The sequence below is a fragment of the Oncorhynchus kisutch genome, linkage group LG7 (genome assembly GCF_002021735.2).
Source record: "Oncorhynchus kisutch isolate 150728-3 linkage group LG7, Okis_V2, whole genome shotgun sequence".
NCBI lineage: Eukaryota > Metazoa > Chordata > Actinopteri > Salmoniformes > Salmonidae > Oncorhynchus > Oncorhynchus kisutch.
The window spans coordinates 23,080,398-23,095,286 of NC_034180.2; positions in this window are offsets into that span (position 1 = coordinate 23,080,398).

Consider the following 14,889-nt stretch of genomic DNA (forward strand, 5'->3'; position numbering starts at 1 on the left):
TCCCAGCCTGCTGTGATAAGCCTGTAAAATAGCATGGTCATTGAAGCACAAAAGAATGTGTACAAATGAGTATGAATATCAAATACAGTATATATTATTTCTCTCCAGACCTATGTTAGTTGTGTTGAATGTTTGTGAATGGCTCATTCATTATGTATGGTCAGATGATGAAATATGTACAGCATGGCCTCATAACTCTTCTCAAACCCTTGGTATTATTATTATTAATAAAGAAGTGTGCTATCTACATAGAATAGCAATCATATGCATGTTGAGTGCATGCATGGATATCATCGTGTGATGATGTATACTGAACAAAAATATAAATATAAAGATCCCAGAAATGTCCCATAGCAACACAAACATCTTATTTCTCTCAAATGATGTGCACAAATTTGTTTACATCCTTGTTAGTGAGCATTTCTCCTTTGCCAAGATAATCCATCCACCTGAAAGATGTGGCATTTCAAGAAGCTGATTAAACAACAAGGTAAAAATATGTTGTTCTGCCCCTGAACAAGGCAGTTAACCCACTGTTCCTAGGCCATCATTGAAAATAAGAATTTGTTCTTAACGGACTTGCCTAGTTAAATAAAGGTAAAATAAAAAAATTTAAACAGCATGATCATTACACAGGTGCACCTTGTGCTGGGGACAATAAAAGACCACACAATTGAATGCCAGACACAGTGCCTTGCAAAAGTATTCATCCCCCTTGGCATTTTTCCTATTTCGTTGCATTACAACCTGTAATTTAAATGGATTTTTATTTGGATTTCATGTAATGGACATACACAAAATAGTCCAAATTGGTGAAGTGAAATGAAAAAAATTACTTGTTTCCAAAACTTTTTTTTTTTTACAGAAAAGTGGTGTGTGCATATGTATTCACCCCCTTTGCTATGAAGCCCCTAAATAATATCTGGTGCAACCAATTACCTTCAGAAGTCACATAATTAGTTAAGTAAAGTCCACCCGTGTGCAATCTAAGTATCACATGATCTGTCACATGATCTCAGTATAAATACACCTGTTTTGAAAGGCCCCAGAGTCTGCAACACCACTAAGCAACTGGCACCACCAAGCAAGCGGCACCATGAAGACCAAGGAGCTCTCCAAACAGATCAGGGACAAAATTGTGGAGAAGTACAGATTAGTGTTGGGTAATAAAAAAATATCAGGAACTTTGAACATCCCACGGAGCATCATTAAATCCATTATTAAAAAATTGAAAGAATATGGCACCACAACAAACCTGCCAAGAGAGGGCCGCCCACCCTAACTCACAGACCAGGCAAGGAGGGCATTAATTAGAGATGCAACAAAGAGACCAAAGATAACCATGAAGGAGCTGCAAAGCACCACATCGGAGATTGGAGTATCTGTCCATAGGACCACTTTAAGCCTTACACTCCACAGTGCTGGGCTTTACGGAAGAGAGGCCAGAAAAAAGTCATTGCTTAAAGAAAAAAAAAGGCATGTGGGAGACTCCCCAAACATATGGAAGAATGTAGTCTGGTCAGATGAGACTAAAAATGAGCATTTTGGCCATCTAGGAAAATGTCTGGCACAAACCCAACACCTCTCATCACCCCAAGAATATCATCCCACAGTGAAGCATGGTGGTGGCAGCATCATGCTGTGGAGATGTTTTCATTGGCAGGGACTGGGAAACTGGTCAGAACTGATGGATGGCGCTGAATACAGGGAAATTCTTGAAGGAAACCTGTTTCAGTCTCCCAGAGATTTGAGACTGCGACGGAGGTTCACCTTCCAGCAGGACAATGACCCTAAGCATACTGCTAAAGCAATACTCGAGTGGTTTAAGGGGAAACATTTAAATGTTCTGGAATGGCCTAGTCAAATCCCAGACCTCAATTCCAGGTTGTAAGGCAGAAAAATAGGAAAAATGCCAAGGGGGGTGAATACTTTCGTAAACCACTGTAATTGAATGTTCATTTCCATACCATAAGACACCTCCAACGTCGCTTTAGCGAATTTTGCAATACGTTCAACCGGCTTCACAACAGCAGACCACGTGTATGGCATTGTGTGGGCAAGCGGTTTCCTGTTCTTAAAGTTTTGAACAGAGTGCTCCAAGCTGGAGGTGGGGTTATGGTATGGGCAGGCATACTGACAACGAACACGACGGCATTTTATCCATGGCTATTTGAATGCACTGCGATCCCGTGACGAGATCCCGAGGCCCATTGTCTTGCCATTCATCCGCCTCTATCACCTCATGTTTCAGCATGATAAGCATCAAGACACTATCAAACATGTATCACAGTCTTTCCGCAACAGAGCCATCCTTAATTGTGAGGGTGCGTGTGCATGATAGTGATATAAAATATATGTCATAGTTTCCTTCTTCATGATCACAATCTTGTGAAACCCGAACCCTCCAAGATCCCCCCCACAGTTCCCCAATAGCTTTCCCTCAACCATTCGAGTCCCCTCCCACAGTCCCCCCCCCCCAGAAGATAAATAAATAAAAATACAATCGATTCCATTCCCCACCCCCAAGAACACCCCAATGCACCATCAACCGAGAGAATGAACTAAAGAGAGAAAAGGAAAAGACAGACGAAAACAGCAAACAACAATGCAAAGAAAATCTAACAAAATAATCCATTTAAAACAAAGGACATCAAGGACAACTGGAATCATAACAGCAATAACTACTTTATATGTTTGTGTGCATGTCTGTCACTATTACATGGATGTGTGTGTTCTTGTATGTGTTTATTTGAATGAGAGTGTGTGTATATGCATGTGTACAAACACCTGCTCGGTCATGCATTTATTATTGCTCACCTATCCCATTGGATTCACAGAATTGATCCAACGGGAGCATTTTATCTGGGACTTTTATATATCCCCTGCTATGCCAGAGTCTGTCTCATTTTATCAATATATTTCTAGGATTTAACTGCAATGATTCAAATCTTATCAATAATATGACTACATGAAATATAGATCAAAACAGGTTGTGTGTGGAATCATTCATTGACATAATGTTTTGTATTTGCAAGTTTGCTTGTCATTTCAATTGAGAGCATACTTTATGAAAGCCTTATTATTTAAACACTGTAGTTGTAACCTCGGCGTGTCAACGGATTACTACGGGTCTAGACAAGACATCATTCAACCATACCTGAATAGCGGTATTATCTTCTGAGTCTTTAATGTACTGCAGCCGGGCATGTTCAAACTGTCCAGTTTACTCCACGTTCCGCTCCAACATTAACAATGTCTTCAAATACATGTTATATCAGATCACCATCAGAAAGTATTGAGCACCTACCTACACATACTTCTTAGATGCATGGTATGTAATGGAATTATGCATTATTAATGTACTTGGTAGCATCCTAAATGGCACCCTATTTCCATTACAGTGCACTACATTTGACCATCCTTACTTAGGATGTCTGCTCACGTGTTGTCTCCATGGCCAGCATACATACACAATACATAGGAAAGGTTTATCTACTTCAGTGCCTTTTTCATCTTCTATCTGCTGCTGTTAGTCTATTCTGTTGTTAGAATCTTTTCTTGCATGCTCTTGTCAACTTGCTTAACCCCGGTTCTCTGATATTATGAGTGAGACATCTCACTGTTGGGATTCGAAGGACCAATCATACACTTCTGTCGGGAGAAAAACAGGCTGAGTGGCGAATGAGAGAGCCCCTCCCCTCATACTAAAGAACCACTCACCCGCCCTCTGATCATTCGCGATCCGAACTTCCTCACGCTTTGGCGAGTAGGGGAATGTCAGAGAACCGGGGTTACGCAAGTAACCTTAAGTTCTCTTTCAATTATTTGCTTCGACGTCTCACTGTGGGATATGACCAACTCCAGTATCACACATGCTTTCTGAAGCCAGGCAGTCTCCATATCAACCCTCAGAGGCTCCGACACTGAAGACAGTATCCACAATCCAATATAAGACAATCATTGACGAGAGAGGGGCCTCCCCTTGCAGGGAAGTGCCAAGGACCTAAAAGGTTGGTTGCACTTGGGAAAAGCTTTCGTCCTATCCAAGTATACGAGCAATGTGTGTACTGGACACAAATGATGTAGCCGCTCATCTTCCATAGAAGGGAAAGATGGGCAGGTGGAAAGCCACAAGCTCCATGGCGAGACAATTGTAATTGCTGCTAACCTTGGGTATAAAGGTGGGTTGGGCAAGAAGGTGACCTTGGAAAAGCCCCGGGCAAACTGTGAATGTACTGTAGCTCACTTTGCGGACATAAGGGCGACTAGTAAAGCAGTCTTAAAGGAGAGATACACTACATGATCAAAAGTAGATGTCGACCGATTAATCGTAATGGCCGATTAATTCGGGCCGATTTTAAGTTTTCATAACAATTGGTAATCGCCATTTTTGGACACCGATCGTGGCCGATTACATTGCACTCCACGAGGAGACTGCATGGCAGGCTGACTACCTGTTATGAGAGTGCAGCAAGGAGCCAAGGTAAGGTGCTAGCTAGCATTAAACGTATCTTATAAAAAACAATCAATCTTAACATAATCACTAGTTAACAACACATGGTTGATGATATTACCAGTTTATCTATGTCACGACTTCTGCAGAAGTTGTTGCCTCTCCTTGTGCTCGGCGGTCGACATCACCGGTCTTCTAGCCATCATTAATCCATTTTCCATTGGTTTTGTCTTGTCTTCCCACACACCTGTTTTCAATTCCATTCATTTCCTGTTGTGTATTTAACCCTCTGTTTCCCCTCATGTCTTTGTCAGAGATTGTTCATTGTCAGTGTTGCGTTTGTTGTATAGGTGCGCGACAGGTCCTCGTACCCATGTTTGTTTATATTCTGTTCTTATTAGTGTTATGGAGCATGTTACGTGGACATTCATTAAAGACTCCATTTCACACTCCGTTTGACTCTCCTGCGCCTGACTTCCCTGCCACCTATACACACGACTCTGACAATCTAGCTTATCCTGCGTTGCATATAATTGATGCAGTGCCTGTTAATTTATCATTGAATCATAGCCTACCCCGCCAAATGGGTGATTTAACAAGCGCATTCACGAAAAAAGCACTGTCGTTGCACCAATGTGTACCTAACCATAAACATCAAAACCTTTCTTAAAATCAATACACAAGTATATATTTTTAAGCCTACATATTTAGTTAATATTGCCTGCTAACATGAATTTCTTTTAACTAGGGAAACTGTGTCACTTCTCTTGCGTTCTGTGCAACAGAGTCAGGGTATATGCAGCAGTTTGGGCCGTCTGGCTCGTTGCCAACTGTGTGAAGACTATTTCTTCCTAACAAAGATAGGCAACTTCATCAAACGGGGGAGGATTTAACAAAAGCGCATTTGCGAAAAAAGCTCAATCATTGCACGAATGTACCTAACCATAAACATCAATGCCTTTCTTAAAATCAATACAAAGAAGTACATTTTTTAAACCTGCATATTTCGTTAAAAGAAATCCATGTTACCAGGTGATATTGAACTAGGGAAATTGTGTCACTTCTCTTGAGTTCATTGCACGCAGAGTCAGGGTAACGTTATATGCAACAGTTTGGGCCGCCTGGCTCGTTGCATACTTATTTGCCAGAATTTGATGTAATTATGACATAAAATTGAAGGTTGTGCAATGTAACAGGAATATTTAGACTTATGGATGCCACCCGTTAGATAAAATACGGAACGGTTCCGTATTTCACAAAGAATAAACTTTTGTTTTCTAAATGATAGTTTCCGGATTTTGCCATATTAATGACCTAAGGGTCGTATTTCTGTGTGTTATGTTATAATTAAGTCTATGATTTGATAGAGCAGTCTGACTGAGCAGTGGTAGGCAGCAGCAGGCTCGTAAGCATTCATTCAAACAGCACTTCGCTGTGCTTCAAGCATTGAGCTGTTTTTGACTTCAAGCCTATCAACTCCCGAGATTAGGCTGGTGTAACCGATGTGAAATGGCTAGCTAGTTAGCGGGGTGCACGCTAATAGCGTTTCAAACGTCACTCGCTCTGAGACTTGGAGTAGTTGTTCCCCTTGCCCTGCAAGGGCCGTGGTTTTTGTGGAGCGATGGGTAACGATGATCGAGGGTGGCTGTTGTCGATGTGTTCCTGGTTCGAGCCCAGGTAGGAGGCGAGGAGAGGGACAGAAGCTATACTGTTCCACTGGCAATACTAAAGTGCCTATAAGAACATCCAATAGTCAAAAGGTATATGAAATACAAATGGTATAGAGAGAAATAGTCCTTTAATTCCTATAATAACTACAACCTAAAACTTCTTACTTGGGAATATTGAAGACTCATGTTAAAAGGAACCACCAGCTTTCGTATGTTCTCATGTTCTGAGCAAGGAACTTAAACGTTAGCTTTTTTGCATGGCACATATTGCACTTTTACTTTCTTCAACACTTTGTTTTTGCATTATTTAAACCAAATTGAACATGTTTCATTATTTATTTGAGGCTAAATTGAATTTATTGATGTATTATATTAAGTTAAAATAAAAGTGTTCATTCAGTATTGTTGTAATTGTCATTATTACAAATAAATAAATATCAATGTTTCAAAAATGTTTTTAAATCGTCCGATTAATCGGTATCGGATTTTTTTGGTCCTCCGATAATCGGTATCGGCGTTAAATCATAATCGGTCGACCTCTAATCAAGAGTATGTGGACACCTGCTCATCGAACATCTCATTCCAAAATCATGGGTATTAAAAGGGAGTTAGCCCCCATTTTGCTGCTAAAAACATACATTTGCAGCTATAACAGCCTCCACTCTTCTGGTAAGGCTTTCCACTAGATGTTGGAACATTGCTGCGGGGACTTGCTTCCATTCAGCCACGAGCATTAGTGAGGTTGGGCACTGATGTTGGCCGATTAGGCCTCACTTGCTGTTGGCGTTCATCCCAAAGGTGTTCGATAGAGTTGAGGTCAGGGCTCTGTGCAGGACAGTCAAGTTCTTACACAACAGTCTCGACAAACCATTTCTGTATGTACCTCGCTTTGTGCACAGGGGCATTGTCATGCTGAAGCAGGAAAGGGCCTTCCCCAAACTGTTGCCACAAAACTGAAAGCACAAAATCATCTAGAATGTCATTGTATGTATTAGAGTTAAGATTTCCCTTCGCTGGAACTAATGGGCCTAGCCCGAACCATGAAAAACAGCCCCAGACCATTATTCCTCATCCACCAAACTTTACAGTTGGCACTATGCATTTGGGCAGGTAGATGTTCTACTGGCATCTGCCAAATCCAGATTCGTCCATCGGATTGCCAGATGGTTAAGCTTCATTCATCACTCCAGAGAATGCATTTCAACGCTCCAGAGTCCAATGGCGGCATGCTTTACACCACTCTAGCCGACGCATGGCATTGCGTAAGGTGACCTTAGGCTTGGGTGCGGCTGCTCGGCCATGGAAATCCATTTCATGAAGCTCCCAATGAACAGTTATTGCTCTAAAGTTGCTTCCAGAAGCAGTTTGGAACTCAGTAGTGAGTGTTGCAACTGAGGACAGACAATGTATATGCGCTACGTGCTTCAGTGGTCCCTTTCTGTGAGCTTGTGTGGCCAACCACTTCGCGGCTGAGCCGTTGTTGTTCCTAGACGTTTCGCATCACAGCACTTACAGTTGACCGGGGAAGCTCCAGTAAGGCAGAAGTTTGATGAACTGACTTGCTAGAAAGGTGGCATTAAGGCCATTCTACTGCCAATGTTTGTCTATGCAGATATCATGGCTCTGTGCTCGATTTTATACACCTGTCAGCAACGAATGTGGCTGAAATAGCCAAATCCACTAATTTGAAGGGGTGTCCACATACTTTTGTATATAAAGTGTATCTGAAAGGATATTTCATCTCCGGCTCAAAAGGCTGCTGTGAAATAGCCTCAAGCACAATAGATAAATCCCAAGGCTTGGGAACTGGATGTAAGCGAAGTGCCACTTTTCAAATATGACAGACCGAGATAGCGACTAGATAGACCTTAACAGTGGAGAACGCCTTCCTTCAGCAAGAAGCATAAAACCTCAGATACAGAGGATTGGTAAGCAGGCACGTGCACAGATAGGGCTCTACCTGTGCAGAGCACATGTCCCTTTGCCCTTCCAATCTCCAAAGTACCATTTTGGCTGGTTGGTATCATTCCCCAATTTTATTTTTTTTGTTATACTTTTTTTTGTCATTGTTGTTCGGAACCCAGTGCTCCTGAGTAATCATGTGGTTGGTTGCCACTGTTGATCTGCCCTGTAAGGAGCTCACGGAATATGGTGTAATTGCAGACTGCAATTCGAGGCATTTCTTGATGTAGGTGTTCCCTGATATCAGGAAATGAACATTGATACCTGCCACTGATCAGTTCCGGTGTTATGAGACTGTTGGTTTCGCAATACAAATGATTTGTTTAGCAGGTTAGGATAACTAACGTTGCAGGTTGGGATAACTAACGTTGCAGGTTAGGATAATTAACGTGGCAAGTTAGGTGAATTGGCGTGGCAGGTTAAGGTTAGGAAAAGTGTTAGGGTTAGGCTTAACTAAAATGCTATAGCTTGCAGGTTTACATCAAATATCAATGATCAGTGCCCACCCTCTTTTCCTGATGTCAATCATGTACAGTGCCTTCGGAAAGCATTCAGTACCCTTGATTTCTTCCACATTTTGTTACGTTATAGCCTTATTCTAAAATGGATTAAATACAAAAAAAAACATCAGCAATCTACACAGAATATCCCATAATAACAAAGCGAAAACAGGTTTTTAGAAAAATGTAAAAAAACAGAAATACCACATTTACATAAGTATTCAGACCATTTGCTATGAGACTTGAAATTGAGCTCAAGTGCATCCTGTTTCCATTGATCATCCTTGAGATGTTCCAACAACTTGATTCGAGTCCACCTGTGGTAAATTCAATTGATTGGACATGATTTGGAAAGGCACACACCTGTCTATATAAGGTCCCACAGTTGACAGTGCATGTCAGAGCAAAAACCAAGCCATGATGTCAAAGGAATTGCCCGTAGACCTCCGAGACAGGATTGTGTTGAGGCACAGATCTGGTCAAGGGTACCAAAACATTTCTGCAGCATTGATGGTCCCCAAGAACACAGTGGCCTCCATCATTCTTAAAGGGAAAAGTTAGGAACCACCAAGACTCTTCCTAGAGCTGGCCCCACAGCCAAACTGAGCAATCGGGGAGAAGGGCCTTGGTCAGGGAAGTTACCAAGAACCCGATGGTCACTCTGACAGAGCTCCAGAGTTCCTCTGTGGAGATGGGAGAACATTCCAGAAGCCACTACTCAGTAAAAGGCACATGACAGTCCGCTTGGAGTTTGCCAAAAGGCACCTAAAGACTCCCAGACCATGAAAAAACAGAGGAAACAGGAGGAAACCAGGCACCGCTCATCACTTAGACAATACAATCCTTACAGTGAAGCATGGTAGTGGCAGAATCATGCTGTGGGGATGTTTTTCAGGGGCAGGGACTAAGAGACTAGTCAGGATCGAGGGAAAGATGAACAGAGCAAAGTACAGAGATCCTTGATGAAAATCTGCTCAGGACATCTTACTGGGGCGAAGGTTCACCTTCCAACAGGACAACAACCCTAAGCCCACAACCAAGATAACGCAGAAGTGATTTTGGGACATGTCTCTGAGTGGCCCAGCCAGAGCCCGGATCTGAAAATAGCTGTGCAGCAATGCTCCCCATCCAACCTGATAGAGCTTGAGAGGATCTGCAGAGAAGAATGGGAGAAACTCCCAAGATACATGTGTGCCAAACTTCTAGCATCATACCCAAGAAGAATCAAGGCTGCAATTGATGCCTAAGGTGCTTCAACAAAGTACTGAGTAAAGGGTTGGAATACTTAGGTAAATGTGATTAAAGGTTTTTATTTATACATTTCTAAAATTTCTAAAAACCTGTTTTTGCTTTGTCATTATGGGGTATTGTGTGTAGATTGATGAGGAAAATAACTATTTAATAAATTTTAGAATAAGGCTGTAACATAACAAAATGTGGAAAAAGGTCTGAATACTTTCCGAATGCACTGTATTTATACACTCACAGTGACTAAACAACAGTATGACCAGCGTTCAATGACTTTATATACACAAATGTTTGTGGACAACCCTTCAAATTAGTGGATTTGGCTATTTCCATTGCTGACAGGTGTATAAAATCGAGCATACGGCCATGCAATCTCCATAGACAAACATTGACAGTAGAAGGGCCTTACTGAAGATCTCAGTGAATTTCAACGTGGCACCATCATAGGATGCCACCTTTCCAACAAGTCAGTTTATTACGTTTCTGCCCTCCTTGAGCTGCCCTGGTCAACTGTATGTGCTGTTATTGTGACGTGGAAACATCTAGGAGCAACAACAGCTTAGCCGCAAAGTGGTAGGCCACAGAACGGGACCGCCGAGTGCTTAAGCGCGTAGCGCGTATAAATCGTCTGTCCTCGGTTGCTACACTCACTACCGAGTTCCAAACTGCCTCTGGAAGCAACGTCAGCACAATAACTGTTCGTCGGGAGCTTCATGAAATGGGTTTCCATGGCCGAGCAGCTGCACACAAGCCTAAGATCACCATGCGCAATGCCAAGCATTGGCTGGAGTGGTGTAAAGCTCGCCGTCATTGGACACTGGAGAAGTGGAAACGTGTTCTCTGGAGTAACGAATCACACTTCACCATCTGGCAAATCTGGATTTGGCGGATGCCAGGGGAACGTCTACCTGCCTCAATGCTTCGTGTCAACTGTAAAGTTTGTTGGAAGAGGAATAATGGACTGGGGGCTGTTTTTCATAGTTCGGGCTAGGCCCCTTAGTTCCAGCGAAGGGAAATCTTAACATCTAGTGGAAAGCCTTACCAGAAGAGTGGAGGCTGTTACATCAGCAAAGGGGGGAATCGATCATTACAAGTGTGAGAATCGAGCATTACATTCTGTTCTATACTCTCAGCCACTGGTTTCCTAACCTTTCTTAGCCTCTACACACTTGCTGAACGTTCGGGAAGATTGTGCTAGCCCGAATGGGACAGTGAGATATTTGTAGGCTGTGCCTTGAAAAGCAAACCTTAGCAACGTCCTGTGTTTTTTGGGAACCAGGAAGTACTGGGAGTAGAACCCAAGCTGGCTCTCTGCCGCCAGTATCGGGGGAGTCTGTGCTCCACCTGAGAAGAGGCAGGCCAGAGAACATGGAGTGAACTGTTGCCTGCCCCTCTCTGCCGCAGGAGGCGTACCCCTAGGTCGGGCACCCACAGGGAAATGAAATCAGCGGGACCTCGACGCGGCTGCAGCGAAGGACCTTTTTCCCTACTGTAGGCCCGTTAGGGGATCTGAAAAGTGTGTGTGACCCGGGAATCGTGGCTACTCGGCCTACCCCAGTGGTGAAATAAGTACTCAATTGTCATACTTGATTAAAATTAAAGATACCTTAATTGCAAATTACTTAAGTAAAAGTCACCAGTAAAATACGAATTGAGTAAAAGTCTAAAAGTATTTGATTTTAAATATACTTCAATTTCAAAAGTAAATGTAATTTCTGTAATATACTTAAGTATGAAAAGAAAAAGTATGAATCATTTCAAATTCCTTATATTAATTAAACCAGGCATAGACATAATTATTTTGTTTTTTTGTTTACGGATAGTCAGGTTTGGAGCATGCCAGTTTATCCCAATTGAGTTTGGCTTCTACCACGCAAGTTTGGAGAAGTTGTTTGCCTGGGATGGTGTGAGAGGGGAGTTCTCCCGTTGTACCCCACAAAGGGCAGATGAAGGCCAAGCGGCTTGCATCTCCTCGTCCTCTTCTTTCTCCGCTGCCTGAAGGATGTTGGTCATACCCTCGCCATCGTCGATGACGAGGTCCCTTTCCCCCCTATTCTGGGGCCAAGCCCTGAGAAAGTGGGTGAAGGTCCTGGGGTAGCCATCCACGACGTCGGCCCATGAGGGCTGGGGGTGCAAGGCAGTCTCCCCGCTCGAGTTAAGAGTGGGAGACAAACCACGTTGGGCTGCTCTCTGCACTCTCTGGTGGAGGGTGTTAGCAGCAAAAAACCCACAATGGGTGCATGACCGGGGGTCGTTGAACTCTGCTTCCCTATGCTTGACACCCAGGGAATATCCGACAGCAGGGAGTGTGTGTCCTTGCCCAACATGGTCGTCCCGCATAGTAACCGGTGTGCTGGGGCCTGGGCCTTGCTGTCGGATATTCCACTCATCTCTTCTTTTTTAAACATAAAAAAGTTCTGCCCTTACAGGAAAAGAAACTGCCTTGCAAATGTTCTCCATTCCTTTTTGTTGAAAAATATAATTTAAACAAACACCCCATCTACTTTTGTGACTATGAAGCAGGCTATTAAACAGTAGGCTATTAAACAGTGGGCTATTAAACAAGGACCTACCTGATGATATGTGGCCACTGTTGAAAAAACAACTGTATTTTTCTCTAATCTATTGATGATCAGATACTTCAGTTGCACCTGTGGATCTGTTGCGCTCACATTTGACAGTTGATAGACAACTTTAGCACTGTTACAGGCTGTGTGACCTATTTCTTGGTCGACTCATAACATCCCTGTACATTTGTGGTGGAATAGGCTAAATAAATACAACAGAATAGGCCTAATAAAAGAACAACAAGGAAGGAAATTAAAAATGCATGCCCCAGAGCTCGTGGATGAGCAGTACCAGAGCGAAATTGGAGCGAGAGAAGGCAGACGCTCCAGCATTTTTCAAATCCACTCCGCTCACATCCACTGCTTGGTACTCCCTGGGCAGAGCTAGCAGGTTTCATGGCTCCAAGAAACAGCTAATCCAAGAACAAACAAACGTTACTAGCGTACGTCACTGGGTCTAGTAGCCTAGCTAGTTAGCACAGTGTAAGCCAAAGAAGCAAATCCTATAACAATGTCAACGTCCTCCTGAGTGGCACAGCAGTCTAAGGCACTGCATCGTAGCGCTTGAGGCGTCACTGCAGACCCGGGTTCGATCCCAGGCTGTCACAGCTGGCTGTGACCGGGAGAACCATGAGGTGGCGCACAATTGGCCCAGCAACATCCGGGTTATGGGAGGGTTTGGCCGGCCGGGATTTCCACTCCTTGTGGCGGGCCAGGCGCCTGCAAGCTGACCACAGACGCCAGCTGGACGGTGTTTCCTCCGACACATAGGGGTGGCTTGCTTCCGGGTTAAGTGAGCAGTGCGGCTTGGCAGGATCGTGTTTCAGAGTACACATGGCTCTCGACCTTCGCCTCTCCTGAGTCTGTAGGGGAGTTGCAGCGATGGACAAGACTGTAACTACCAATTGGGGAGAAAAAGCTGTAAAAGTACTAAAAAATTAAAAATAATAATGTCAACATAGTGTTTGACACATGGGAAAGTTAGCACAAAGTTAGCACTACATTGGTCTTGCATTGAACAAAAGCCTGTCTCTCAACCGTTAAGCAGCAGTGCTAGGACTGTCGGTCTAGTAATTCTACCCATTGGTAGAAAAGCTAGTCGGTAGGATAGCTGGTCTTGCAGCGATCTAGCCATGTTAGCCAAGTCTTCGCAGCTAGCCGTGTGACGCTAGCTACAACAGGAGACAAAGGAAGAAAAGCAGTTTATTTGTTTTATTTAACTAGGCATGTCTTATTCTTATTTTACAATGACAGCCTAGGAACAGTGGGTTAAATGCCTTGTTCAGGGCAGAACCTTGTCAATTCAGGGATTCGATCTAGCAACCTTGAGGTTACTGGTCTAACGCTCTAACCACTAGGCTACCTGCCGTATATTCCAAGCAGTGAAGCAAATCCTTACCCAAAGCGAAAACTTTCCTTTCGGTAAAGTCATCCAATACAAAAGACGAGAACTGAGGTTACGCCACCGAGCGCAGGATTAATGGCACACCTATGAAGAGTTCAACAGGAAAGCAAATCAAGTCTGTGAGGAAAAGCAGTGATAACGATCAGAGGGCAGGCGACTGGTTATTTAGTATTTGGGGAAGGGCTCCCTCATTTGCCACTCGACCTGTCTGTCTGATGATTGCTCCGTCAATTGTTTTTGTGGCGTTTACTTACTTTGAACAAATAGTACACAAAGAGCTTATTTGGGAATTATGAGTCATTTTCCCTATATTACCTGCGTTAGGTTCTAAATGAACCTATTTAAACTCATGGATGCTTAATAAAGCTCAAACCAAGTTTTCACCCATTGGGTCGATACAGCTGCATGAGACAAAAACATATTTCCATCAGTGGTAATATACATACACCCAAATATGGGTGGTCTCCTCCTTCTCTCTAAACATGACATCTTTATTGCTCGGCAGGAAGTTAAGTGACACGGGCAATAAACTGTTCCTTCTCCAAGTTCAACATCCCAATTACTGGCAAGAGGAAGAGATGCAGGTAAAGAGGACACAGAGCAGGGTGCCTCGTAAGGATTTACACAAGGCGAGTGGGAAAGCTGCCGTTACCGTCAATATTACTCGCCAACGTGCAGTCATTGGACAATAAATTAGACGAGGTACGATCACGAATATTCTACAAACGGGACATCAAAAAACTGTAATATCTTATGTTTCACGGAATCGAGGCTGAATGATGACATGGATATTCAGCTAGTGGGATATACGCTGCACCGGCAGGGGGTGCATATTTGTAAACAACAGTTAGTCTCTAGATTTTGCTCGCCTGTAGTAGAGTATTCAGACCACACTATTTTCCTAGAGTTTTCAGCTATACTTTTCGTGGCTGTTTATTTACCACCACAGATGGATGCTGGCACTAAGACCGCACTCAGTCAGTTGTATAGGAAATAAGCAAACAGGAAACCACTCACCCAGAGGCGGTGCTCCTAGCGGCCGGAGACTTTAATGCAGGGAAACTTAAATCAGTTCTACCAAATC